The sequence below is a fragment of the Scyliorhinus torazame genome, chromosome 15 (assembly GCF_047496885.1).
Source record: "Scyliorhinus torazame isolate Kashiwa2021f chromosome 15, sScyTor2.1, whole genome shotgun sequence".
Taxonomy (NCBI): Eukaryota; Metazoa; Chordata; class Chondrichthyes; order Carcharhiniformes; family Scyliorhinidae; genus Scyliorhinus; species Scyliorhinus torazame.
This window is the reverse complement of record NC_092721.1, coordinates 43817182-43843884: the sequence shown is the minus strand read 5'-3', so window position 1 is coordinate 43843884 and position 26703 is coordinate 43817182. Positions and strand designations below refer to the sequence as shown.

General features: G+C 49.6%; 1 long non-coding RNA gene across 5 annotated transcripts in view; it reads left to right on the top strand.

The window, feature by feature from the left end:
• Positions 1-26703, top strand: part of LOC140391583 (uncharacterized) — a 204084-nt gene that overhangs the window by 158692 nt on the left and 18689 nt on the right. For 2 of the 5 annotated variants that reach the window (XR_011935117.1, XR_011935121.1), the window contains exon 5: positions 115-1231. The exons of 2 other annotated variants lie outside the window; for them this stretch is intronic. This is a non-coding gene — a long non-coding RNA (uncharacterized lncRNA). Of the gene's footprint in view, positions 1-114; positions 1232-2401; positions 2451-26703 lie in introns of those variants that run through there. One more of the 5 variants, XR_011935120.1, reaches the window with a different exon arrangement.

Below are 26703 nucleotides of genomic sequence, written 5' to 3'. Positions count from 1 at the left end.
CCAGTGCTTTCCTGCCTATAACACACAGGAACTTTGAATCCTGATTTGCAGTGAGACAATTAATAACCCACACCTCAAATAATCATCTTTATGCTGCTTTATTCCTGTTTTCAGCTTCCTGTTCATGGATTCTTCACCAGAGGCACTGGAGTTCTCACCAGCGCTGCTGGCAGCTTTGAAATGGAGGAATCTCTCCTTTGTCCAGAATATATGACGTCAGTGTTCAGGGCGTGTGGCCTGCGCTTTGCTGCCACTCCAGGCAGGAAGACTCCTGTCATTTAAAAGAAATCTGCTCCTGGGTCAGTACGCTGACGTTAGGAGGAGGCGTTCTGCCTCGTTGGGCGCTGGGCCTGCGCATTGCTGAGGGGGCATGCACGGAACAGCAGGCATTCTGAAAGCTGGTTGCGGCCGGCATTTTGAAAAGCTGGTTGCACCATTGAGCACTTCTTCCCGCGATCAGGAATGCTGACACATGACGCCGCAATCGGGAATGCTGCGACGCATGGCCCCGTGACCCTCCCAACACCTGCCCCTGACCACCCACGTGTCGCAACCCTGGGTTTGAAAATGGCTGTAGTAAAGTAATCAATTCCATTCAATATGTACTATTAATGTATTTAGCTCTAGAGCTTATATAAGAATATTTGAATAATGAAGAACAACAAATTATAATTGAGTCCATCAAAACTTCTCTCTCTTTTATGTTAATTCTTCCAGATTTAGAGTACCCAATTCATTTTTTCCAACTAAGGGGCAATTTAGCGTGGCCAATCCACCTACCCTGCACATCTTTGGGTTGTGGGGGCGAAACCCACGCAAACACGGGGAGAATGTGCAAACTCCACACGGACAGTGACCCAAAGCCGGGATCGAACCTGGGACCTTGGTGCCGTGAGGCAGCGGGGCTAATCCACTGTGCCACCATGCTGCCCTCCGAATACATTTTCAATGCCTTTCATTGTGCTAGTTCCTCTAGAAAGTTATTCTGAATTCATATCTACATTTTAGCAGCTCCTCTAAATTTACTTTTGACAAATTTAAAGTTACATCCTTTGATCTTACAAGCCTAACTCACCATAGAGTAATATTCTGCATTCACCTTATCCATGTAGTTAAATATTTTATGTACCCCAACATTCCTTTAACCTTCCTCATTGTGGAGTTTAAATATTTGCTCTTTGCACATCTTGTTTAATCTTTTTGTTCTGCTCCGTTGCATGCACGCCCTGTATGAAGTACATAAACCAAAAATGATCATATAGCTTTGATTTCCAAATATAGCTATCATTTCTACAGGTATACATTCCTTTCAGAAATGTGTTTGGAGATTGGATTTTCTTCTGCTTGATGTCAAAGGCGTGTTTCTATCAGTGGGGAATTCACTGCATTGGATATCATCATAGAATCAGAGAATTTACAGTGCAGAAGGAGGCCATTCGGCCCATCGAGTCTGCACCGGCTCTTGGAAAGAACACCCTACCCAAGGTCAACACCTCCACCCTATCCCCATAACCCAGTAACCCCACCCAACACTAAGGGCAATTTTGGACACTAAGGGCAATTTATCATGGCCAATCCACCTAACCTGCACATCTTTGGACTGTGGGAGGAAACCGGAGCACCCGGAGGAAACCCACGCACACACGGGGAGGATGTGCAGACTCCGCACAGACAGTGACCCAAGCCGGAATCGAACCTGGGACCCTGGAGCTGTGAAGCAATTGTGCTATCCACAATGCTACCGTACTGCCCAATATACCTGGATATACCTGCCTCAAAGATTTAGGAGGTTTGTTTAAATCTTAATAGAAACATAGATTATGAAGCATTCGGCCCTTTGAGCATGGTCCGTCATTCGATAAGGCCATGGTTCATCTGATTGCAACCCAGTTGCTAGTCTTCCCCTATAATTCTTGATTCCCTTGTATATTGAATATCTATCCAACTTAATTTGTTAAGTAATTCATTTGGAGACAGGGGTGTTGTGCATGCCGTGACTTCTATACCAGGAAACTGTCCCTTGGGTTTCATGGGTCATTGGACTCTTGTCTGGATCCCTGCTCCATCTGGTTTGGGGAAAATTCAAATGAAGTACGGGCCTCATATTCAACTTGCTGCCCCATACCCTGCCTATCCCTCCGGTGCCCTGAGGTAAAATTATGACCTTATGTTCCCAGCAACATTTCTGGCGCCAATGTGTAGGCTGATGGGGATCCCTTACTTGGGAAGAACAAGGCCAAGGAAAGATGCCAGTTGGATCACGCCTCTTCAGAAAGGCTGTGCTCACCCACAAGTATCCACAGACCAGTTTTTATAAACAAAAGGCTAGCTTGATTTTTTTTAGCAGACAATTAGTGCACGTTGTCTCATGTGGAATGCTCATGGAGATTTATTTCCTCAGCCGACGCTACGTGACTCCAGACCTCATTACAGCCTTATTTCAATGGTGGACAAAAGAGCTGAACTCAAGGCAGCATAACTGCTCTTGACATCAAGTAATTAAGCATTTAACCAAGTAAGTCATCAAAGAGTCCAGCAAAATAAAGGTCAGTCAGTATCGGGGGAAAACTCGCCAGTGGCTGTAGTCAAAATTAGCACAAAGTAAGATGGCTGTGTTTATTGGAAGCTAACTATCTCATTGTCGGGACATCACTGCAGGAGTTACTCAGGATAGTGCAGGACCTAGACCCCATCATCATCTGTTTCACCAATATCCTTGTCTCCTTCATTAGATCAGAAGTTAGGATGTTTGCTGATGATCATTTGCAACTCCTGAGATAATGAAGCAGTCCACGTCTACGTGCAACAAGACCTGGACAGCATTTAGGTTTAAGCTATTAAATGTCAAGTAATATTCATGTCACGCACTTGCCAGCTCCAACAAGAGAGAATCGAACCATCTACACTTAGCATTGCAATCTCTGAATTCCCCACTATCAACCTCCAGGGGGTTACCATTGCCAGAAGAGGAACTGGACACTGGACTATCCATGTAAGTATTGTTGCAGGGAAAAAGTCAGAAGTTTGAATCGCAAGACTGGGTTTATTGTCTGAAGCTCCAGGGGGAACAGCGGGCCGGCGTTAAAAGACAGCACGGTCCACACTGAACTCAAAATACATACAGAAAGGCTTTATCTTATATAGTACAGATTTCGTCCAAATTTTGGCGGGCTTTTGGGTTTATGCATATTTACAGCTTTACCCTGCAGACATGATTAGGTTAGCTTCAGTGGGCCATTACCAGTTCCCACTTCACAGCCCATTCATTCATGATTTAATTCATTCATAGTTTTTCGCGGGTTTCCTGGTTCTGACGTCAATACCATGCATTTTAATAGGATTTATTTAGGTTCACAATAGAGCTCCCTTTAACTAGATTAAATGGTGATGGCTTTTGGGTGGCGGTTGAGATATGTTCCGGGTTTCATAACGAGGTGTTAAATGCAGGCTTTGTATTGATTGGGAATACTTTATTGTCCTGATAGGATCTGTGTCTGTGGTTTTTAAGTGTGGTCTTTCTGTGCTACCCATCTGATTTAACCCTTTGCCTGCCTGTTTCTGGTACAGTGTCAGCCATGATTTATGGTCTTGATCCATTGTCCCGAATTTTCCCCTTACAGTATGGTGGCTACACGAGATGGTCAGAGGTTAATGATTCTGTAGCAAGTAACGTACCCCCTACTCCCCAAAGTCTGTCCACTATCTACAAGGCATAAACCGGGAGTGTGATGGAATACACTCCACATGCCTGGGTGAATGCAACTTCAAAAATACCACCCATAACAAAGCAACCTGCTTGATCGGCATTCGCAGTGACCGCCTTAAACATTCACTCCCTCCATCACCGGTGCACAGTAACAGCAGTATACCATATCCAATATACACTGCAGCATTGTGCCAAGACCCCTTTCGCAGCACCTTCCAAACACATGACCTCTTACCATCTAGAAGAACAAGGGCAGTAGGTGCATTGGAACACTACCACCTGCACGTTTCCCTCCAAGTTAGACACCATCCTAACTATGTTACTATTCCTTTGCTGTTGCTGGGTCAAAAACCTGGAGCTCCCTTCCGAACAGCACTGTGTGTCTACCTACACAAAATGTTGCAGCGGTTCAAGAAGGGAGCTCTCTACTACTTTGTCAAGTGTTATTAGGGATGGACGACAAACGTTTACCTTGCCTACAAAATTCGGAGCTGGGAGAGTCGACTGAACAGCATAGTAAAATATGTGAATATCTCACTAACATTAATATTGTATGGGTCCTTGGAGACATTTCAGTCATGAATAGTGATGATCTCATTGATATTGCATGGAAGAAGGTGTTGGGTTGCAGCATTAGTTTCCAACAGACAAATATTTATACTTTGGATTTGTTTTGATTTTGTGTTTGCTTCACATTTGCCTGTGAGTTAATCATGAGTCCTAATTAACTACCAAATGTACAGATTAGAATTATCAAAGATTTAGCTATATAACAACCACTAGACATATCAAAGTGCTCTCCAGCCAATAAAGTACTCTTTTATAGTGTAATCGCAGGCATACGATCTGGATATACAAGCAAAGCAATTTTCCATGAACATCAACTTGATAATGAGCAGATAATCTGTCCTGTGAGGTTGATTGAGGCACAAGTATTGGCCTGAACACTGGGGATAGGTCCCCAGCTTTTCTTCAAAACAGTGACAGGTGAAGACGTGGCTTCAGTTTAATCTCTCATTCTCCCTGTACAGTACTCCCTCAGGATTGCACTAGAGTGCATTCTAATCACGCGGGAGACCGATAGCATTTAAAACATTCAAACTTTCAGTTGATAGCTGAAAGAATGACAAACAAGATTTCCTGTTTTAAAACATTTACTGTAAAACGTTTTAGAAGCACACTTGGCCAAACAGTAGTTTCATTGCAAAGGCAACTTATACTTTAAACTACAGCAAGCAACATTCCTCATTTATACTTATCACACATCACACTTTCTACAGAGTTACAGCATTTATATCAACAGTTCACAATTGCTCCCAGCTTTCAATGGTTTCCCCTATTACCGCTTCATCAAGTACTACCTTTGAGTGACCACCTCCAGGCCTGATGCAATATCAATTACCACAAAGACGAGAGTAGTGGAGTGATCGAGGCTTTATTGAGCAAAGATATTGTGCCTCCTGTAGCTGCCACCAGAATGGCTGCAGCACCGGCAAGCACACACTTGTGTGCCTACTGGGCGGAGCCAGTAGGCAGGGATTTACCTATGTACCTCTATTATACGTGTCTTACCGTAATACATATAATACTGCTAGTGGTGACTGATGTGTTGGGTGCTCTGCTGCGCAGACGAACCAACACGGTTGCGAATGGTACAACTCAGTTTTATTACTAAAATATATTTATAGTGGTAAACTGGTTACTGAGGTTCAATCATAACCCTTGAATCTGTGGACCTATTCCTAACACTATCTTGGAGTGGCACTCAACACATGGTGGATGTCTGAGTGGCTTGCTGTGAGCTCTGTGCCCTGAGCTTGTCCTGCTGGAATGAACGGGAAGTGTCGTGTTCCCTGTTTTGTAGTGTGTATGCTCTTGCCTGTGATTGGCTGTTGTGTTGTGTGTGTGTGTTGATTGGTCCATTGATCTGTCCATCAGTATGTATGTCTGTTTGCACCATGATGTTTACCTGAATATCATGACATCCCCCCTTTTTTACAAGAACATGTGCCGATGTGGTTATAAATAGAGATGTGTACTGAGTGCAGTTGAATGTGTGTGTGCAATATCTACAGCATGTATATGGGGCTAAACTATATACAAGGGGCGATGTCGGGTGCAACATAGCAACGAGGTTGTACCATAAACAAAGGACGGGGAAATGTTGAATGACAAAACGAACTCCTGTAATGACAAGGAAGAACAGAAACATATTAATACAGTGGAATTATGAGTTCAATGTACAAACAGGCTCATAAGTCCAGTCTAGTAGGTGGGCGACGAATTTGGGTTGACCGTTAGGGTGGCACACCATTCATCACCCGGATTGAAAGTGTTCACTTGCAGCGGCTGGTGGATCCTGGCTGGAGACATCCGGTTCCCATCAATGACCGCAACACGGAAGGCGTCCCGGTCGTCTGTGTCACTGGTCTGGATATCATCTGGGCACGACTCGTAGTAAGGAGGCTGAATGGCCCACACGCCCCTGCGAGGTTGTCGGAATTGGGGAACATTGGCAGGTTGAGCTGCTCGACAGCAGGCAGCATAGTGGCCCATCTTGCCACAGCAGAGGCATTGTCGGTTTCTTGCCGGACATTGCCGCTTGAATCTGTGGACCTATTCCTAACACTATCTTGGAGTGGCACTCAGCACATGGTGGATGTCTGAGTGGCTTGCTGTGAGCTCTGTGCCCTGAGCTGTCTCCTGCTGGAATGAACGGGAAGTGTCGTGTTCCCTGTTTTGTCGTGTGTATGCTCTTGCCTGTGATTGGCTGTGGTGTTGTGTGTGTGTTGATTGGTCCGTTGATCGGTCCATCAGTATGTATGTCTGTTTGCACCATGATGTTTCCTAAATATCATGACAGTGACGACCACATTCACCCCCTGTTAAAAAAGGTCCGGCGGGGGTGATGGAAAAAAGAATTACAAGTTCAGTCTGTCGGGGGCCTTGATCCTCCTCTGCGATCGCCTCAGTCCTGGTGGTGATGTGGGCGCCGCCTTGGTCACCTGCGACACCGGGAGCGTGTTGTCCTCGTCTTCGTCTCCCCTGAGTGGAACCAGTGGGAGGACAGATCCTCCTGGGGCGGAGGCTGCGGTGAGGTTCGCTGGGAGAAGGGTGAGTGGCGCAGGGGTGAATGAGGCAACCGGGGGGGGGGGGGAGGGGGGTGGTGTCAGGTCGGGGGCCGTGGGTGGTGATCCAGCAGGTGTCAGGTCCCGGAGGGAGACTGTGTCCTGGAGCCCGTTGGGTTGTGCCATGTAGGCATACTGCGGGTTCACGTGTAGGAGATGGACCCTTTCGACCAAAGGGTCCGACTTATGGGTCTGTACATGCTTGCGAAGGAGGAACTGTCTCTATGTTGGGAGCGAGACCCCAGAGGTGGACTTCCTGGGGAAGGCAAAGAGGCGTTCATGAGGGGTCTCGTTAGTCGCGGTGCAGAGGAGCGATCAGATGGAGTGGAGCGCGTCGGGTAGCACCTCCTGCCAGCGGGAGACAGGGAGATTTTTAGACCGCAGGGCCAGCAGGATGGCCTTTCAGACCGTCCCGTTCTCCCTCTCCACTTGTCCGTTTCCCCGGGGGTTATAGCTGGTCGTCCTGCTCGAGGCGATACCCTTGCTGAGCAGGAACTGATGCAGCTCATTACTCATAAAAGAGGATCCCCTATCGCTGTGGACGTAGGTGGGGAAACCAAACAGTGTGAAGATGCTGTGGAGGGCTTTAATGACCATGGCAGGAGTCATATCGGGGCATGGGATGGCTAAAGGGAACCGGGAGTACTCATCGACCACGTTCAGAAAGTACGTGTTGCGGTTGGTGGAGGGGAGGGGCCCTTAGAAGTCCATGCTGAGGTGCTCAAAGGGGTGGGAGGCCTTCACCAGGTGCGCTCGATCTGGCCGGTAGAAGTGCGGCTTGCACTCCGCGCAGATCTGGCAGTCTCTGGTGACGGTCCTGACCTCCTCAAGGAGTAGGGCAGTTGCGGGCCTTGATGAAATGGAAGAACCGGGTGACCCCCGGGTGGCAGAGGTCATAGTGGAGAGCCTGAAGTCGGTCCACTTGTGCGCTGGTACATGTACCGCCGGATAGGGCATCAGGGGGCTCGTTGATCTTCCCCGAGCGATACAAAATCTCGTAATTATAGGTGGAGTGCTCGATCCTCCACCTCAAGATCTTGTCGTTTTGATCTTGCCCCGCTGTGTGTTATTGAACATGAAGGCAACCGACCGTTGGTCAGTGAGGAGAGTGAATCTCCTGCCGGCCAGGTAATGCCTCCAATGTCGCACAGCTTCCACAATGGCTTGGGCCTGCTTTTCGACAGAGGAGTGCCGAATTTCGGAGGCATGGAGGGTGCGGGAAAAGAAGGCCGCGGGCCTGCCCGCCTGGTTGAGGGTGGCGGCCAGAGCTACGTCCGATGCATCGCTCTCGACCTGAAAGGGGAGGGACTCGCGACCGCATGCATCGTGGCCTTGGTGATGTCCGCCTTGATGCAGTTGAAGGACTGGCGGGCCTCAGCCGTCAGGGGAAAAACTGTGGACTGAATGAGTAGGCGGGCCTTGTCCGCATAGTTAGGGACTCACTGGGCATAGTAGGAGAAAAACCCCAGGCATCGTATCAGGGCCTTGGGGCAGTGGGGGAGGGGGAGTTCCATGAGGGGGCGCATGCAGTTGGGGTCGGGCCCTAGAACTCCATTTTCCACGACACAGCCAAGGATGGCTAAGCGGTTGGTGCGGAACACGCATTTCTCCTTATTGTACGTGAGGTTAAGGAGTTTGGCGGTCTGGAGGAATTTTTTGAGGTTAGCGTTGTGGTCCTGCTGATCGTGGCCGCAGATGGTGATGTTATCTAGGTACGGGAAGGTGGCCCGCAGTCCGTACCGGTCAACCATTCGGTCAATCTCACGTTGGAAGACCGAGACCCCATTAGTGACGCCGAAGGGAACCCTAAGGAAGTGATAGAGGCGGCCATCTGCTTCGAACGCAGTGTATTGGTGGTCCTCCAGGCGGTTGGGGAGCTGGTGGAAGGGGGACTTCAGGTCCACTGTGGAAAAGACCCGATACTGCGCAATCTGATTGACCATGTCAGATACACATAAAATTATGAAGGGAATAGATAGGAAAGATGCGGGCAGGTTGTTTCCACTGGCGGGTGAAAGCAGAACTAGGGGACATAGCCTCAAAATAAGGGGAAGTAGATTTAGGACTGAGTTTAGGAGGAACTTCTTCACCCAAAGGGTTGTGAATCTATGGAATTTCTTGCCCAGTGAAGCAATTGAGGCTCCTTTATTAAATGTTTTTAAGATACAGATAGATAGCTTTTTGAAGAATAAAGGGATTAAGGTTTCTGATGTTCGGGCCGGAAAGTGGAGCTGAGTCCACAAAAGATCAGCCATGATCTCATTGAATGGCGGAGCAGGCTTGAGGGGCCAGATGGCCTAGTTTTATGCGTGGGAGGGGGTACGCGTTGAGCTGCATGTTCCGATTGATGGTCTGACTGTAGTCAATGGCCATCCTGTGCATCTCCCCAGTCTTTACTACTACCACTTGAGCTCTCCAGGGGCTTTTGCTGGCTTCAATGACCCCTTCCCGCAGAAGCTGTTGGACCTCTGACCTGAAGAAGGTCCTGTCGTGGGCGCTGTACCGTCTGCTCCTGGTGGCGACGGGTTTGCAATCCGGGGTGAGGTTCGCAAACAAGGAAGGTGGATCGACCTTAAGGGTCGTGAGGCTGCATACGGCGAGGGGGGGTAGGGGTCTGCTGAATTTTAAGGTTAAGCTTTGGAGGTGGCACTGGAAGTCCAGGCCGAGTAACAGGGCAGCGCAGAGGTTGGGGAGGACGGAGAGCAGGAAGTTGCTAAACTCTACGCCTTAGACGGTGAGGGACGCGATGCAGTAACCCCTGATTTCCTCGGAATGGGATCCGGAGGCCAGGGAGATTTTCTGGGTAACGGGGTGGACCGCGCGGGAGCAGCGCCTTTACCATTGTGGGGTGGATGAAGCTCTCTGTGCTCCTGGAGTCAAAAGGGCAGGTCATCTCGTGCCCATCGATTTTCACCGTCGTTGTTGCGGTCGCGAGGTTGCGGGGCCAGGACTGATCCAAGGTGATCGAGGTGAGTTGCGGCAGATGCTGGGAGGTCCCGTGCTGGTCAGCAAAATCATCCAGAGACTCACCGGGGAGTTGCTGTCTCGTGGACAGGAGGTGCCTGGAGTATAATTGGTTGACTGGCCGAACGTAATGTCCCTTCTGGAGCTCCATCGCTTCGGAGTAAGTGTGCACATCCCGGATGAGAGGAAAAATGTCAGGGCTCACCTGTGAATAAAGGACTTGGAGCTTCTGTGCGTCCGAGGGTTCCTCAGCGGATGTTCGGAGGTAGCTTTCGAAGCAGGCTAGCCAGTGGTCAAAAGCGGACGTAGCATTGGCTGCTTGAGGGCTCAGCTGCAGGCGATCAGGCTTGATGTGAAGATCCATCGTATAAAAAATCTTTGCTCAATAAATTGATGAACTATCAATTAGCACAAAGACGAGAGTAGTGGAATAATCGAGGCTTCATTGTGCAAAGATGTTGTGCCTCCTGTAGCTGCTCCCAGAATGGCTGCAGCACCGGTGAGCACACACATTTATACACCGCCTACTGGGCAGAGCCAGCAGGCAGGGATTTACCCATGTACCTCAATTATACGTGTCTTACCGTAAAACATATAATACTGCTAGTGGTGACTACCTCAAGGCCCTTTCCTTATTTTTCACATTTCTTACAATCCATCACCAGCACTAAAGCCTGATGATGCAGGACACATCTTCTGCAATCTATAGAAGGCTGCAAGACGCATTGCTTCCACAAGAGAACATCTCCTTCCCGCAATTGGCTGTGGTAGCTCACAAAGTGAGCAGCCTTTTCTCTCTGCTTGCCCACACAGGCTGCCTCTAATATTCACAGAATTGTTACAGCACAGAATTAGGCCATTTGGGCCATTGTGTCTGCTCTCTGAATAAACAATTTTCCGAGTGCCATTGCCTCACTTTGTCCCCATAACCATTCTCTCTGTTCAGTTCACAATCCAACTCCCTCTTCAATGTCTCTGTTGAACCAACCTCCACCAAACACTCAGGCAGTCCACTCCAGAAACTAACCCTCACTGCATGAAAAAGTTTTGCCTCGCGTCTCTTTTGACAATTACTTTCAATCAGTGCCCTCTTGTTCTCAATCTGTTTATGTGTGTGAATTGTTTCTCCCTATCCACTCATTTTTGTGATCTTTTCTGCACTCTCTCCAATGCTTTCATATCTTTCCTCAGGTGCAGCATCCAGAATTGGACACAATACTCCAGCTGAGGCCAAACTTGGATCACATATAAGTTTAACATCGCCTCTTGCTTTTGTATTCTATTGCCCCTATGGCACAATGGTTATCGCTGCTGTCTCACAGCGCCAGGTTCAGTTTCGGACTTAGGTGACTTCATGTGTGGAGTTTGCACTTTCTCCCTGTGTCTGCATGGGTTTCCCGCTGGGTGCTGAGGTTTCCTCCCACAGTCCAAAGATGGGCAGGTTTAGTTGGATTGTCTGTGTTAGCAAGATTGTTTTTTTCCAGTTAATTCTTGACAGCATGCTGGCAGCAGAATATCTCTGGCTCATTATGAAGAAAATAATCTGATGGCAGAACATATGACAATCACAAGAAGGTCTGGTGAACTGATGGGTCATTAAAGTTAATTATGTACTTTAGATTTAGTTCATCAAATAATAAAGTCAATAATGATCGATGTTAACCCCCAGTCCCCAGCACATTCAATTCAAAATCGTTGGGCTCAGTTTTAAAACCCAACATGGACTTCTCCGAAACTGATGCTTAATCCTCCCCCCTTTGCATACACCCACACAGAGACACACACACACAAATCCGGTGAGATCTGGAAAGCGGGAATCTTGCCAGTGAGATCTCACTTTCCAATCCCCCCCCCCACCCCTCGCCAGTGCTGTAATGAGGTTCCCGCTCAGGAAGGTTGGGAGCCTCATTCCAATGTATTTATCAGTAATGAAGGGGTTTCCCTGCTGTACTGTACTCCACATTCAGAATTCCACGCCGACAACGTGACGCCGCGCTGGTGATGCATACGACTGATTTTTAAAAATGTCAACCAGAGGAAGGGCACACGCCAGGGTCACACAAGTAAATATAGCCCTCGGGGAGGAGAGGGACATGCCCGGCCAGTACCCAGGCATTGCCCCCTGGCAAATTTCCCTGGCATTGCCAGGTGGCAGTGCTGGCTGGGGTGGGGGTGGGGTTCCTCTGGGGTGCTCCATTGGGGGGAAGGTTCCCCTTATCTGTGTGGGTGGTTCCCTCAGTCTGTGGGGGGGCGGGGGGGGAGGGGGGTGTGCCTGCCTGTGTGCATGTGGGGAGGGCGGGTGGGGGATGAGTCCTTCATATGCATGGGCCGGGTTCCTGAGATCAAAGAGATTGAACCGCACCTCGATCCCGGTTTCCCAACATTGCCGGCTTTTTCCGATCTCGCCCCGTTACAATGACAGTGCGGGGCCACGTCTCCATTTTATTTGCAGAGAGTTGCGCACTGTGTCGATAAAAGCCAACCGTGCAGCCGGCGAACTGCATGCCGGTTTTCTCACCTCCGCCAGTGGCCAAACAAGAGCAAAACATGGGAAATTCCACTCGCTCTAGATTTCTGGCTGTGATTTTGCCACCTTCAGATTGGCCAATGCGGCCTCCTTTTAAACCTCCCACCACTTTTACTGCAGCCTGAGATGAATCTATGGTCTGATTTTTTTTAGCCTGTCGACTGTGCGTGTTTGGCAGCGCCAGAAGCGGATGTGAAATCTGCTCCCATGTACAATTGGCTCCCGACGCCAATTTCACACAGCTGGTCTGTGTGAAACGCACGCTGGCTCTTTGCTGCAGAGAACAGTGTCAATCTCCCTCCCTCTTTTGTCCTCCACATTCCTTTTTTACTCCCTGACTTGAAAGGGTTCCTGTACCATGTGGCCATGGCCAGTTTGCTCAGCTGCCTTGGAAACCCCACTCTCATCCAAGCTGAGAGGACCTCTAACCTATTGGACAATTGGAGAGGCTAACTCTCTTGCACGTCTTCCCTCCAGGCCCCTATCCTGCCTCACTTGCAGTCATACCCTCCTGTCCCTGGTCATGTAATGATATACACCAGTATATCATGGTGCAGATACACACACACACTGATGGACACACAGCAAGACCAGGGGTAAGCCATGGGGTACAGGTCTCTGGCACAGAGTCTGTCCCTGTTGCTCAGAAAGGCAGTGGGGAGAGGAGCAGAGCATTAGTCACTGGAGACTCCATAGTTAGGGGGATAGATAGGAGATTCTGTGGAAACGAGAGAGACTCGCGGTTGGTGTGTTGCCTCCCAGGTGCCAGGGTCCGTGATGTCTCGGATCATGTTTTCGGGATCCTTAAGGGGGAGGGGGTGCAGCCCCAAGTCGTGGTCCACATAGGTACCAATGACATAGGTAGGAAAAGGGATAGTGATGTAAGGCAGGAATTCAGGGAGCTACGTTGGAAACTTAGATCTAGGACAAACAGAGTTATTATCTCTGGGTTGTTACCCGTGCCACATGATAGTGAGATGAGGAATAGAGAGAGAGAGGAGTTGAACACGTGGCTACAGAGATGGTGCAGGAGGGAGGGTTTCAGATTTCTGGATAATTGGGACTCATTCTGGGGTCGGTGGGGCCTCTACAAACAGGATGGTCTACACCTGGACCAGAGGGGCACCAATACCCTGGGGGGGAAATTTGCTAATGCTCTTTGGGAGGGTTTAAACTAGTTCAGCAGGGGCGTGGGAACCTGAATTGTAGCTCTAGTATACAGGAGGTTGAGAGTAGTGAGGTCATGAGTAAGGTTTCAAAGTTGCAGGAATGTCCCGGCAGGCAGGAAGGTGGTATAAAGTGTGTCTTCTTCAATGCCAGGAGCATCCGGAATAAGGTGGGTGAACTTGCGGCATGGGTTGGTACGTGGGACTTCGATGTTGTGGCCATTTCGGAGACATGGATAGAGCAGGGACAGGATTGTTTGTTGCAGGTGCCGGGGTTTAGATATTTCAGAGAAGGTGGTAAAAGAGGGGGAGGGGTGGCATTGTTAGTCAAGGACAGTATTATGATGGCAGAAAGGACGTTTGATGAGGACTCGTATACTGAGGTAGTATGGGCAGAGGTTAGAAACAGGAAAGGAGAGGTCACTCTGTTAGAAGTTTTCTATAGGCCTCTGAAAAGATCCAGAGATGTAGAGGAAAGGATTGCAAAGATGCTTCTGAATAGGAGCAAAAGCAACAGGGTAGTTGTTATGGGGGACTTTAACTTTCCAAATATTGACTGGAAACTCTATAGTTCGAGTACTTTAGATGGGTCCATTTTTGTCCAATGTATGCAGGAGGGTTTCCTGACACTGTATGTAGATAGGCCAACGAGAGGCGAGGCCATTTTGGATTTGGTACTGGTTAATGAACCAGGACAGGTGTTAGATTTGGAAGTAGGTGAGCACTTTGGTGATAGTGACCACAATCCGATTACGTTTACTTTAGTGATGGAAAGGAATAGGTATATACCGCAGGGCAAGAGTTATACTGGGGGAAAGGCAATTATGATGCGATGAGGCGATGAGGCAAGACTTAGGATGCATCGGATGGAGAAGAAAACTGCAGGGGATGGGCACAATAGAAATGTGGAGCTTGTTCAAGGAACAGCTACTGCGTGTCCTTGATAAGTATGTACCTGTCAGGCAGTGAGGAAGTGGTCGAGCAAGGGAACCGTGGTTTACTAAAGCAGTCGAAACATTTGTCAAGAAGAAGAAGGAGGCTTATGTAAAGATGAGACATGAAGGTTCAGTTCGGGCACTCGAGAGTTACAAATTAGCTAGGAAGGACCTAAAGAGAGAACTAAGAAGAGCCACGAGGGGACATGAGAAGTCTTTGGCTGGTAGGATCAAGGATAACCCTAAAGCTTTCTATAGATATGTCAGGAATAAAAGAATGACTAGGGTAAGAGTAGGGCCAGTCAAGGACAGTAGCGGGAAGTTGTGCGTGGAGTCTGAAGAGATAGGAGAGGTACTTTTTTGTCAGTATTCACACAGGAAAAAGATAGTGTTGTCGTGGAGAATACTGAGATTCAGGCTACTAGACTAGAAGGGTTTGAGGTTCATAAGGAGGAGGTGTTAGCAATTCTGGAAAGTGTGAAAATAGATAAGTCCCCTGGGCCGGATGGGATTTATCCAAGGATTCTCTGGGAAGCTAGGGAGGAGATTGCTGAGCCTTTGGCTTTGATCTTTAAGTCATCTTTGTGTACAGGAATAGTGCCAGAAGACTGGAGGAGAGCAAATGTTGTCTCCTTGTTCAAGAAGGAAAGTAGAGACAACCCCGGTAACTATAGACCGGTAAGCCAAAATTCTGTTGTGGGCAAAATCCTGGAAAGGTTTATAAGAGATAGGATGTATTGTCATCTGGAAAGGAATAATTTGATTTGAGATAGTCAACACGGTTTTGTGAAGGGTAGGTCGTGACAAACCTTATTGAGTTCTTAGAGAAGGTGTCCAAACAGGTGGATGAGGGTAAAGCACTTGATATGGTGAATATGGATTTCAGTAAAGCGTTTGATAAGGTTCCCCACAGTAGGCTACTGCAGAAAATACAGAGGCATGGGATTCAGGGTGATTTAGCAGTTTGGATCAGAAATTGGCTAGCTGGAAGAAGACAAAGGGTGGTGGTTGATGGGAAATGTTCAGCCTGGAGTCCAGTTACTAGTGGTGTACCACAAGGATCTGTTTTGGGGCCACTGCTGTTTGTCATTTTTATAAATGACCTGGAGGAGGGCGTAGAAGGATGGGTGAGTTAATTTGCAGATGACACTAAAGTCATAGAATTATCATAGAATTAACAATGCAGAAGGAGGCCATTCGGCCCATCGAGTCTGCACCGGCTCTTGGAAATAGCACCCTACCCAAGGTCAACACCTCCACCCTATCCCCATAACCCAGAAACCCTACCCAACACGAAGGGCAATTTTGGACACTAAGGGCAATTTATCATGGCCAATACACCTAACCTGCACATCTTTGGACTGTGGGAGGAAACCGGAGCACCCGGAGGAAACGCACGCATACACGGGGAGGATGTGCAGACTCCGCACAGACAGTGACCCAAGCTGGAATCGAATCTGGGACCCTGGAGCTGTGAAGCAATTGTGCTATCCACAATGCTAACGTGCTGCCCGGTGGAGTTGTGGACAGTACGGAAGGATGTTACAAGTTACAGAGGGACATAGATATGCTGCAGCGCTGGGCTGAGAGGTGGCAAATGGAGTTTAATGCAGAAAAGTGTGAGGTGATTCATTTTGGAAGGAATAACAGGAAGACAGAGTACTGGGCTAATGGTAAGATTCTTGGCAGTGTGAATGAGCAGAGAGATCTTGGTGTCCATGTACATAGATCCCTGAAAGTTGCCACCCAGGTTGAGAGGGTTGTTAAGAAGGCATATGGTGTGTTAGCTTTTATTGGTAGAGGGATTGAGTTTCGGATCCATGAGGTCATGTTGCAGCTGTACAAAACTCTGGTGCAGCTGCATTTGGAGTATTGCGTGCAATTCTGGTCGCCGCATTATAGGAAGGATGTGGAAGCATTGGAAAGGGTGCAGAGAAGATTTCCCAGAATGTTGCCTGGTATGGAAGGAAGATCTTATGAGGAAAGGCTGAGGGACTTGAGGCTGTTTTCGTTAGAGGGAAGAAGGGTAAGCGGTGACTTAATTGAGGCATACAAGATGATCAGCGGATTGGATAGGGTGGACAGTGAGAGCCTTTTTCCTCGAATGGTGATGTCTAGCACGAGGGGACATAGCTTTAAATTGAGGGGAGATAGATATAGGACAGATGTCAGAGGTAGGTTCTTTACTCAGAGACTAGTGAGGGCGTGGAATGTCCTGCCTGCAACAGTAGTGGGTTCGCCAACACTCAGGGAATTCAAATGGTCATTGGATAGACATTTGGACGATAAGGGAATAGTGTAGATGGCCTTTAGAGTGATTTCACAGGTCGGCGCAACATCGAGGGCCGAAGGGCCTGTACTGCGCTGTAATGGTCTATGTTCTATGTTCTAAGACCAATCAACACACACAACACCGCAGCCAATCACCAGTTAGAACACACTCACTATAAAGACAGGGGGCATCAGAGTTCCCGCTCATTCGGGATGCAGCCTCCTACAAGGACAGAGCTTACAGCTTACAGCTCAGATCCTCACCATGTGCTGAGTGCATAGACTGGTTCGGACAGGCATAGGTCTTTAGTTTAATCTAAAATCATGTTAACCCACAGTGAAAGTATGTTCAACAGTTTCTAACTTAATAAAATAGTGTTGTACTATTTTGAATGTTGGTGGCCTGTATGCATTCCAAGGATCCAGAGCACCCAACACATCAGGTCACTGGCTAAATCAGAAGACCTTACCCAAAGTGGTGTGGCTGCCTCCTGTTACAAAGCCTCCAGGTAACTTAATTCCTCCCTGATGTGTGTCAGTGTCTGCAGCCAGTCCTCCAGCTGAATGACTCTGAGCCAAAGACATGTTTGCCCTGGATCACATTGGCATCTATAAGCTCCCACATGCTGCAGCATTGATACTTTACCTGTCCTGCCATCCTTAATGTGTTTTCGTTCTTAATTATATTATTCACTTTGTTACGACACCCTACTTTCCAGCTCTACTTGAACCGAAGTCACAACACAAGTGAATGAACCAATTTAGCTCAGTGGGCTAGACAACTGGTTTGTGATGCAAAACAAGGCCAGCAGCGCGGGTTCAATTCCCGTACCGGCTCCTCGGACGAGGACTGACATTCATCCTCTTCCTCCAACACATCGCCTCTCTGCTGCGCAATGTTGTGGAAGACGCAGCAGGCCAACACAATGTGGGAGATCGTCCCTGTGCTTTACTGGAGGGCCCCTCCAGAGCGGCCCAGGCACATGAACCACATCTTCAGGATGCTGAAGCCCCACTTGATCACGCCCCTGGTTTGGGCATGGGCATCGTTGTAGTAGGTCTCCGAGTCGGTCTGTGGCCTTTGGATAGGCGTCATCAGCCACAACCGTAGCGAATAACCTCTGTCACCTAACAGCTCACACCTCAGGTGGGGATGTGCCTCAAAGAAGCTACGAACCGTCGAGTGTGTCTGGATGAAGGCGTCATGCACAATGCCTGCTTATTGGGCGCAGATGTTCATGATGTGCATTTCATGGTCACACACCAGCTGCATGTTCATCAAGTGGAACCCTTTCAGTTTGTGAAGAGCGGCCTATCATCTGCAGGTGCTCGTAGGACAATATGCATCCCGTTGATCACCCTTGTACACGGGGCATCGCGCCAATGGCAGTGAACCCTTCTGCCCGGGCATTTAAAAACACTTTTTTTCCAATTAATTTGCAGGATGTGGGCGTCGCTGGTCAGGCCAGCATTACTGCCCATCCCTAGTTGCCCTTCAGAAGGTGATGGTGGGTTGCCTGGGGCGAGAGTTAAGTGGGGAAGATGACAGATGGTAGAGGGGATTGGAGGCAAGGCTGGTAACGTGGAACGTCCGGGGACTGAATGGGCCGGTTGAAATGTCACGGGTGTTCGTGCACCTCAGGAGCTTGAAAGCGGGGGTTGTCTTACTGCAGGAGATGCACCTCCGTGTGAAGGAACAGGTTAGGTTAAGGAAGAGGTGGGCCGGGCAGGTTTTTCATTCAGGGTATGATTCGAAATCGAGGGGAGTGGCGATTTTAATGAGCAAACAAATGGGATTTGTGAGTGCGAAGGAGGTGAGGGATTCGGGAGGGAGATATGTGTTTGTGAGTGGGGTATTGGAAGGGGCACCGGTGGTGTTGGTAAATGTGTATGCCCCAAATTGGGTTCATGTGGGTTTTATGAGGGGGTTACTGGCAGTGATCTCAGATTTTGCCACGCACCAGTTGATCATGAGAGGTGATTTTAACTGTGTCCTAGAGCCGAGGGTGCAAAGCATAGCTCGAGCTCCAGGTCGATGGGAAGGGTATGAATGGCAAGGGTGCTGGGGACGTTGGGTATGGTGGATCCATGGTGCTTTCAGAAGCCAGGGGGAAGGGAGTGTTCCTTCTTTTCACACGTCTACAAGGTGTATTCGAGGATTGATTACTTTGTAGTGAGTCGGGAGATTCTGGTTGGGGTGGAGGGGGCAGAGTATGCGGGGATAGTTATCTCGGACCATGCCCCCCACTGGCTGGAGATTCGGTTTAGATCGGGACGAGAGCAGAGGCCAGGGTGGAAGTTTGACTCGGGGTTGTTGGCGGATGAAGGTTTTTGTGATAAGGTGCAGGCGGCAATTAAGGAGTATGTGGAGTTGAATCAGAATGGGGAGGTGTCGGCAGCCATTTTCTAGGAAGCACTGAAGGCAGTGGCCCGGGGGTAAATTATTTTGTTGAAGGTGGATAGGGAAAGGAGGGAGGAACATGACCGTCTCGTGACTAAGATAGGGGAGGTGGACAGGGAATATTCGAGGGTGCCCACCATGGAGGGATTGGCGAGGAGGAAAAAGTTGCAGGGGCATTTTGACAGGCTGACAACAGGATGGCGGTAGGGCAGCTGCGTAGGGCAAGGGAGGTGCGATATGAGTATGGGGAGAAGGCGAGCCGCATGTTGGCGCACCAGCTGCGGATGTAGGCTGTGTCCAGGGAATTATTGAAGATACGGACTGGGGCTGGGGATGTAGTGTCAGAGCCAGAACAGATCGCTCAATTTGGACCACTGTACCGTTCACTTTAAGTGGTAGCAGCCATTTGTCCTCATCAACTGCATTTATTTGAAATGGAGCATCAGTTTTCACTTTTTTAAGCGATGGAGAATTTTTTGATGTCTCCAAAAAATTATTCTCCTCTGTTATTACTCCAACAGAAAAGGATGTTTCATCACTGGAGACTGTGAGCGGGATTCTACGTGGACCGGCGGGGCGGGACACTCCGGCGCTGATGAGTGGCGTGAACCACTCCAGCATCGGGCCGCCCCAAACGTGCGGTATCCTCTGCACTCTAGGCCAGTGCCAGAGTGCTTGGCGCCACGCCAGCCAGTGCAGAACGGCTTGGCGCCTTGCCAACCGGCGCCGAAGTGCCTCTGCCGGCCAGCGCGAGTTGGCGCATGTGCAGGAGCACTATCGTGTGCTGGCATCATACCAGTGCATGCGCAGGGCGGTTCTCCGCACCGGCAATGGCGACGGTTGACAGCGGCCGGTGTGGAGGGAAAGAGTGCCCCCACGGCACAGGCCCGCCCGCGGATCGGTGGGACCCGATTGCGGGCCAGGCCACCGTGGGGGCACCCCGCGGGGCCACATCCCCCCGGACCCCCCCCCCCCCCCCCCCCGAGGACTCTGCAGGCCACCTGTGGAGCCAGGTCCCGCCGGTAAGGACCTGTTTTGATTTACGTTGGCGGGACCCACCGAAAACGGGCGGCCACTCAGACCATCACGGGCCGGAGAATCGCCGGGAGGGCCGCTGCCAGCAGCCGACGACCGGCGCGCCATGATTCCCCCCCCCAGCCAAAACCCCGGCGCCGGAGAATACGGCAGCCGGCGGGGGCGGGATTCACTCCGCCCCCCGGCGATTCTCTGACCCGGCGGTGGGTCAGAGAATCCAGTACTGTGTCTTCCTCTGTGCTGCCTGATCTGGGGTTGAGCTTAGAGTAACAATTCTGAGCAAAGTGATTTTTTCCTTTGCATCTGGAACAAAACTTGCAAAATGCTGGACACTGCCTTAATTTGTGCCTTTAACCACATATTTTACACAGAAATATTTGTCCTGATGGAAACTTCCTGCCTTTTTGCGGATGTTTCCCGCCTTTTTGGAAAAAGGGCGGCAACTGGAGTGCTTTCCTCCAAGAAGACACCGCCATTACTGAGAAACATTTTAGAATGCTGTGCTGCTAACTCGTGAGCCTGACAAATCTTAACTGTTTGTTCCAAAGACAGCTCCGATTCCCTCAGCAACCGTTCCCTTAGCTTATTTTCATTCACACCAAACACAATTTGGTCCCAAATCATGGAAGCTTCCACTGCAGAAGAATTACAGGTTTTAGCTTTAAACTTTAAATCAGTGATGAAATGATCTGTGGACTCTTCTGTCTTCTGTAAATGTGATCCAAACACATAGCGTTCATAAGTTTCAGTCTTTCAATGTGCATCAACTCTTAGAATTACTTTGTTAAAATTTTTACTACCTTCATCGTTTGCAAATTTAACAGTATTAAACGCAGCAATTGCTTCAGGACCTTCCGCTAATAGGAGCATCGCTACCTTACGTGAATCTGATTGATCTCCTAAATTTACTGCAGTAAGAAACAGATTAAATTGTTGTTTAAACACACGCCAGTTGCTATCCACATCACCATGAAACCTGAGACTCACTGGTGGCTTCAACAACTCCATGTAGTTCATTGCTTCATTCGATGATGTCCAGCATCCCCCTCCGCATGATGCCCCTCCGGTGGATGGCGGCAGATTGGTGTGGTGGAGTGCGGAGGTGGTGGGGTGGAGAATGTTGCTGGGGTGTGAGGGTGGTGGGGTGGGGGCACCCATACGGCCAGTGTCACTCTGCAGAACCACGAGCCAAGATGGGGAGTCAGCGGGGTGTGCAGCAAGATGGCTACCTTGCAGGCCGCAGCAAAAGCGCTCCATGCCTGGACACCCCGGTCCCGTAGGTGGTCACCCCAGCCCCATAGGGGGCCACCCCAGCCCCAACAGCCCGTTCCCCCATCAACCCCTCCAACCCCTCCCGGCCAGTCTGGCCAGTGTCAGGGCCAGAGGCCCCCGGTTGGGGCTCTGCATGTCCTACCTCCTCTCTTCATCGCAACCATGGCGCCTGCTTCCCGACTTTTCAAAGCACAAGAGAACCTCGCTGCCGGGAATTCCTCCTCTGGGAATCGGAGCATCGCGGAGTCCCATGACAATACCTGGTCAGGCCATTAATGATATGTAAACGCCGTTTACTGTACTTGCTGAGTGGAATGCATTGATGCCACTGTCGAGGTACCGGAGAATTGTGATTTGGCGTGAACCTGGCGTCGACTACAATTTTGGCGTCAGGACCGATTCTCCGCCTAATCACCTTTCCCGATTTTGGCATTAGCTGCCGGAGAATCCCACCCGCTGTTTCTCTCTTCACAGCTTCTGTGAGACCTGCTGAGTTTTTCCAGCATTTTCTGTTTTTATTTTTGTCTTCTTCATAACTGTGTGGGTTTTGGATTTTTTTAAGCCAACAGCGAATATAAATTCAATTTGTTTTTACGAATATAAATTCAATTTGTTGTTGTTAAATTTAGAATTGTCAGGTCCCCTCACCCCACAACCCCTTCCAGAATTACACCAATAAGGGTATAGTTGAGGTAAACAACACTGTAGTCAAAGTCAGGAATCTCTAACAGCAGATTGAAAATGGATAACTATATCAGTTATATCTGAGTGAGATGGAGGGACAAGTGTGAAAAATTGAAAGTAATGGGATTTAACCCACGCGTGGAAGGTTCAAAGGAATTTGGTTACAAACATTTGGATGAACAATAAGGTGCCTCGAGAGATTATAGCATTTCAACTTTTAAATTGCAAAGTATTTGAAAAATAAACCCTCTTTTATTTGTGTATATTTTTTCACTACCATTAATTAGCATTAGCTCATGTTCTATTAACGTTGTGATGAAACAGGAGTTATTGTTTCTTATCAGGCAACATGCTTTTGTAGTGAAGCTTGACAAAGTCAATCCAAGAATCTGGATTACTCCTGGGTGCAACCTGGAGCTGCGATCCTTATGTTGTGGATGCATTTGAGGGCACAAAATAAGGGGTCACTCACTTAAGACCGAGATGAGGAGAAATCTTTTATCTCAGAGGGTTGTGAGTCTTTGACATTCCCTTCCTCCAAAGGCAGTGGAAGCAGAGGGTCTTTGAATATTTCTAAGGCAGAGCAGGATACATTATGGCTTCACAAGAGGGTGAAAGATTATCGGTAGGCAGGAATGTGAGATTGAAGTTATAAGCAGATCAGTTGTGATCTTAATGAATGGCGCAGCAGGCTCTCGGGGCCGAATGACCTAGTCCTGCTCCTAATTCGTATGGTTGGGCACAATCAAACGTCTATGTTGTGCCTGAAAAGCAGTGCTCTGTGGCGCAGCGTGGCTGATAGGGGCTGGAAGATCCCCCTCCCAGGATCTACCCAGCTCGCAACACCTCGCAAGATCCAACGTTGTCTCGCGAGACGCTGCGATGTGAATCCCGCTCATTGTGGGTGGGATCACCTTTCGGCAAATCTGCATATTCGAGCGAGACAGCTTGTCTCAATTTAATGTGCAGTTTTCCAAGGTATCTGAGGCGTTGGGATCTATCTCCTTCACCTCGGAGACCTCGGGGAGACCACAAACGGGGTCAGACAGAACGGCACTGGTAGGGGTCTCCCAGGAGATCGGACACCCTAGATGCTTGCCCTCTGGGCAGGGTACCACCCTGGCATGGTGGTTGGCACCATGGCACAGCCAGCCTGGCACACTGGCAGTGCCACTTGGGTGCCAGTCTGACACTGCCAAGGTGACCAGGTGGCACTGCCAGCTGGGAGGAGCACTGCCAAGGTGCCAAGCAGGCATTTTTCATGCAGTGGCGATCGGGCATGTGGTGCCCTGCGTGGATGTTGGCCGGAGTGCCGGGCGGGGGCTCATGCGCCCTCTCATTGCAAATTTGGCTTGGGGAGGGGGGGGGGGGGTGTTGGGTGTTGCTTCAGGGGCTCCAGAGATCGGGACGACGAGTTCCGCCGAGTCCCACCAGCATCGGCGTTCTGGCTGCGGGGGCCGTCCTGGTGGGAGGGCGGGGGGAGCTGACTCCGGGGGGGGGGGGGGGGGTGGGGGGGGGGCGGCCTCCACGGTGGCCAGGCCCACGATCGGGGGCAACCGATCGGCAGGCACGCTAATTCCAGGGGGGCCTAAGTTCCTCCGCGCCGGGCCCCTGTAGGGCTCAGCCATGTTGCCCCCGGGCCGGCGCGGAGATGGCCGTGGTGCGCATGCGTGGACCCATGCCGGCCGTGGCTGGCCGGCTTTGGGCGCCGGTGCAGTGCACTTCCCTCCGGCGCTGTTCTAGCCCCCGAGGAAGGGGAGAATGACTGAGCCTGGGAGAAGCTTTCAGAGAATCCCGACCCAAGGCCATGTGCGATCACACGACTAACTGGGGGGCGGGTAAAATAGCGGGGGCTAAACAGTTAACTCATGCCGTTCATATGTAATGTCTAGCTAACAATCATGTAAAACAACCAGACAGTATCACATGTGGCTGATGAATCATTTGCGCAAGGAACCTGGCGAGGTGGTGGCAAAGTGATTATGTCACTGGGCCAGTAATTCAGAGGCTTACTCAATATAAGTGATTCACCAACCAGCTCAGTTTTGTGTTCCTCGATCATTTTTACAATTCAACAAACAATGATAAACATACATTGGTAATAACCTTATGTTCTGAACAAGCTGCTGTACAGGGGCGAGGCGCCATTCAAAAGGTTTGATCAGAATGCTTTGGGGCATTCAGTGTTCATTATTATGACTGCTGGAGCACTTGCATCTATTTTTTTCTGTGTTTTTCTATTTATTGCATAAACAAACATATTTAAAATCAATGGACATCTGTGGTAAATGTTAGTTAATTCAGTTAAGTTTATTAGTAAAATGTATCAGTGTCTCAGAATATTTAGTGAAACATTTGGGGCAGTATTAGCATGGACAGAGGATTGGCTGACCAAGAGAAACCGTGCCAGGATACATGGGTCTCTTTCAGATTGGCAAACTACAACTGCTGAAATGCCACAGGAATCAGTAACAGAGCCTCAAATATTGGCCAATCTATTGATTTGGATGAAAGGATTGAGTTGATTATTGTTAAATTTTGTGCAATAAAAAGACAGGTGGGAAAGCTGTGCGGACATAAAGGACTGGATTTATGGCTCCAATTGGGAGCAGGACCAGAGGCAAACAATTTGAACGCTTCTGGCTCGATCACACCTCCGGGTTTTCTTTGAGGAAGTGGGTTTGGGGCCAGTCTTCCCTACCCAGATGGGGCAGGTAGCCAATATGGATCATCGAGGGCCAACTGAGGCCAATTAAAGGAGGTCGATGAAGAGTTTCCAGCTGACTTCCAGGTCCATGGACTGGTTGGGGCCAGTTTACCTTCCTGGAATGGACAAGCTAGTGGATGGGTGCTCCAGGTCAGCTTAGCGGCTTTGACTGCTTGTCAGAGCCGCAGCAGGCTGTCCGGTAGAAGGCTTACCCACCACCCTCAACCCCCCCCCCCCCTCCACCCCACCGCAATAGTGGTCTGGTGGTGGCTGAACCTTTTAATTAATTAAAGATGTTTTTAAATTTGAGAGAGGGCACCTCACACATTGCAGCTTTCGCTCTCTCTCTCTTATTTATCTTCTATTACAAGCTGTTGCATCTGTCGTGTTGGAAGGCTTCTGCCTAATACTCATGCTTTGAGAACCTCAACCCCTCCCCCCACTGCCCTTGATTGGATGGCGAACCCACATGAAGACTCCAATGAGCGCTGATTCTCCGCGAACACCACTTTGGAACCTGGAAAAGCTCCAGCGCCTGTTTACTGCCCCCGGAGGCGGCTGCCGATTAACTGTGCGGGGGCTGAGGCTCGGACGCACAGCCGATCAGGGGGTCTGTTTTCTCGATGTCGCTGTGCGTTCCGAATCCGCCATGGAGCACGTTGCGGCCGCTGGAGGCCGCCGCCATACGCATGCACGGACTCCGAACTGGAAGTCCGAGGGCCCGTATTTGCAGCAAAAGCTGCGAGATTTACTCCGAGTCCCTGCTAGCCCCCTGCAGGGCATTAAATTCGTTCAACTTTTTTGAAGGAAGTTCTGGAGTCAAGCTCCTCCGTTGTTACGCTGACGTGGGGGCATAGTCTCATTTTGGGAGAATCCAGCCTTGTGTTCTGGTTAGCTCCAGTCATTTCTAATGTCTTACAGATTTGTGTACTCAGCTAGTGGGGGAGGTTAATCAAAAAGTACCTTCAATATGTGAATTAATCCTTCTTGTTGAGAATACGTCTTTTTCATTTGTAGATTTTGAACTTTCATGATTCGTGTCTTCATCCTCACTTGTTATTTGTGTCACAAGAGGAGGAATCTGTTGAGGGATTTACGGAACAATGTTACAAAGGGCGTGATTTAATGGGGAAAAAAGGTCCCATTTTGGGCGTGTTTAGCGAGGTGTTTCTTTTTGCCGAACCCGCTCACAAATGGGACTCTGTTTTTATGGCCTCGGCAAGGAATGCCCTGCAAGAGCCATACTTAGCATCATTTCCTGCCCTGACAAGTTAAGCTCGAGATCGAGGCGTCATTTTTAAAGGTCGCCCCGATATTTGGACCCCCCCCCCATCTCAATCTCCGACCTCCCCAACATCCAAACTTAACTGCTAGAGTACCTGGCTGGCAGTGTCAAGGTGTCTGGGTGGCAGCGGGAGTGTAAGGGTACCACTTGCCCAGAGCCCAACCACCTTGGGGCCTCCAATAGCCTGGGAGACTCCCAGGTTCTGATACGCCTGGTCCATATTTATGTGGACCAGTGCTAAATGGTGCTATGGCAATGCCTCTCAGGCAGGGGCAGTCAGGGACCAGATGGAAAGGCATTCACGGGGGTCTCCCAGAGGATTGGAGGCCAACAGGAGCATACCCACTGGGCAGGTGGCACCCTGGCACTGCTGGTGTCACCTGTATACCCCGGAAGTGCCAGCCTTGCACCCTGGAAGTGCAAGCCTCGCAGCCTGGCATTGCCAGCTGGGTGTCAACCTCACACTGCCAAGGTGCCAAGGTAACATTTTGTGCTTAGCGCTGATCAGGCTGGGGTTGCCCAGCATGGGTGGAAGGTGGCTTGGCACCACTTTACAGTGAGTTGGAACTTGTGGGCAGCTCGAGGGTCATGTCAGGGGCTCAAGAGATTGGGGTGCCATTTA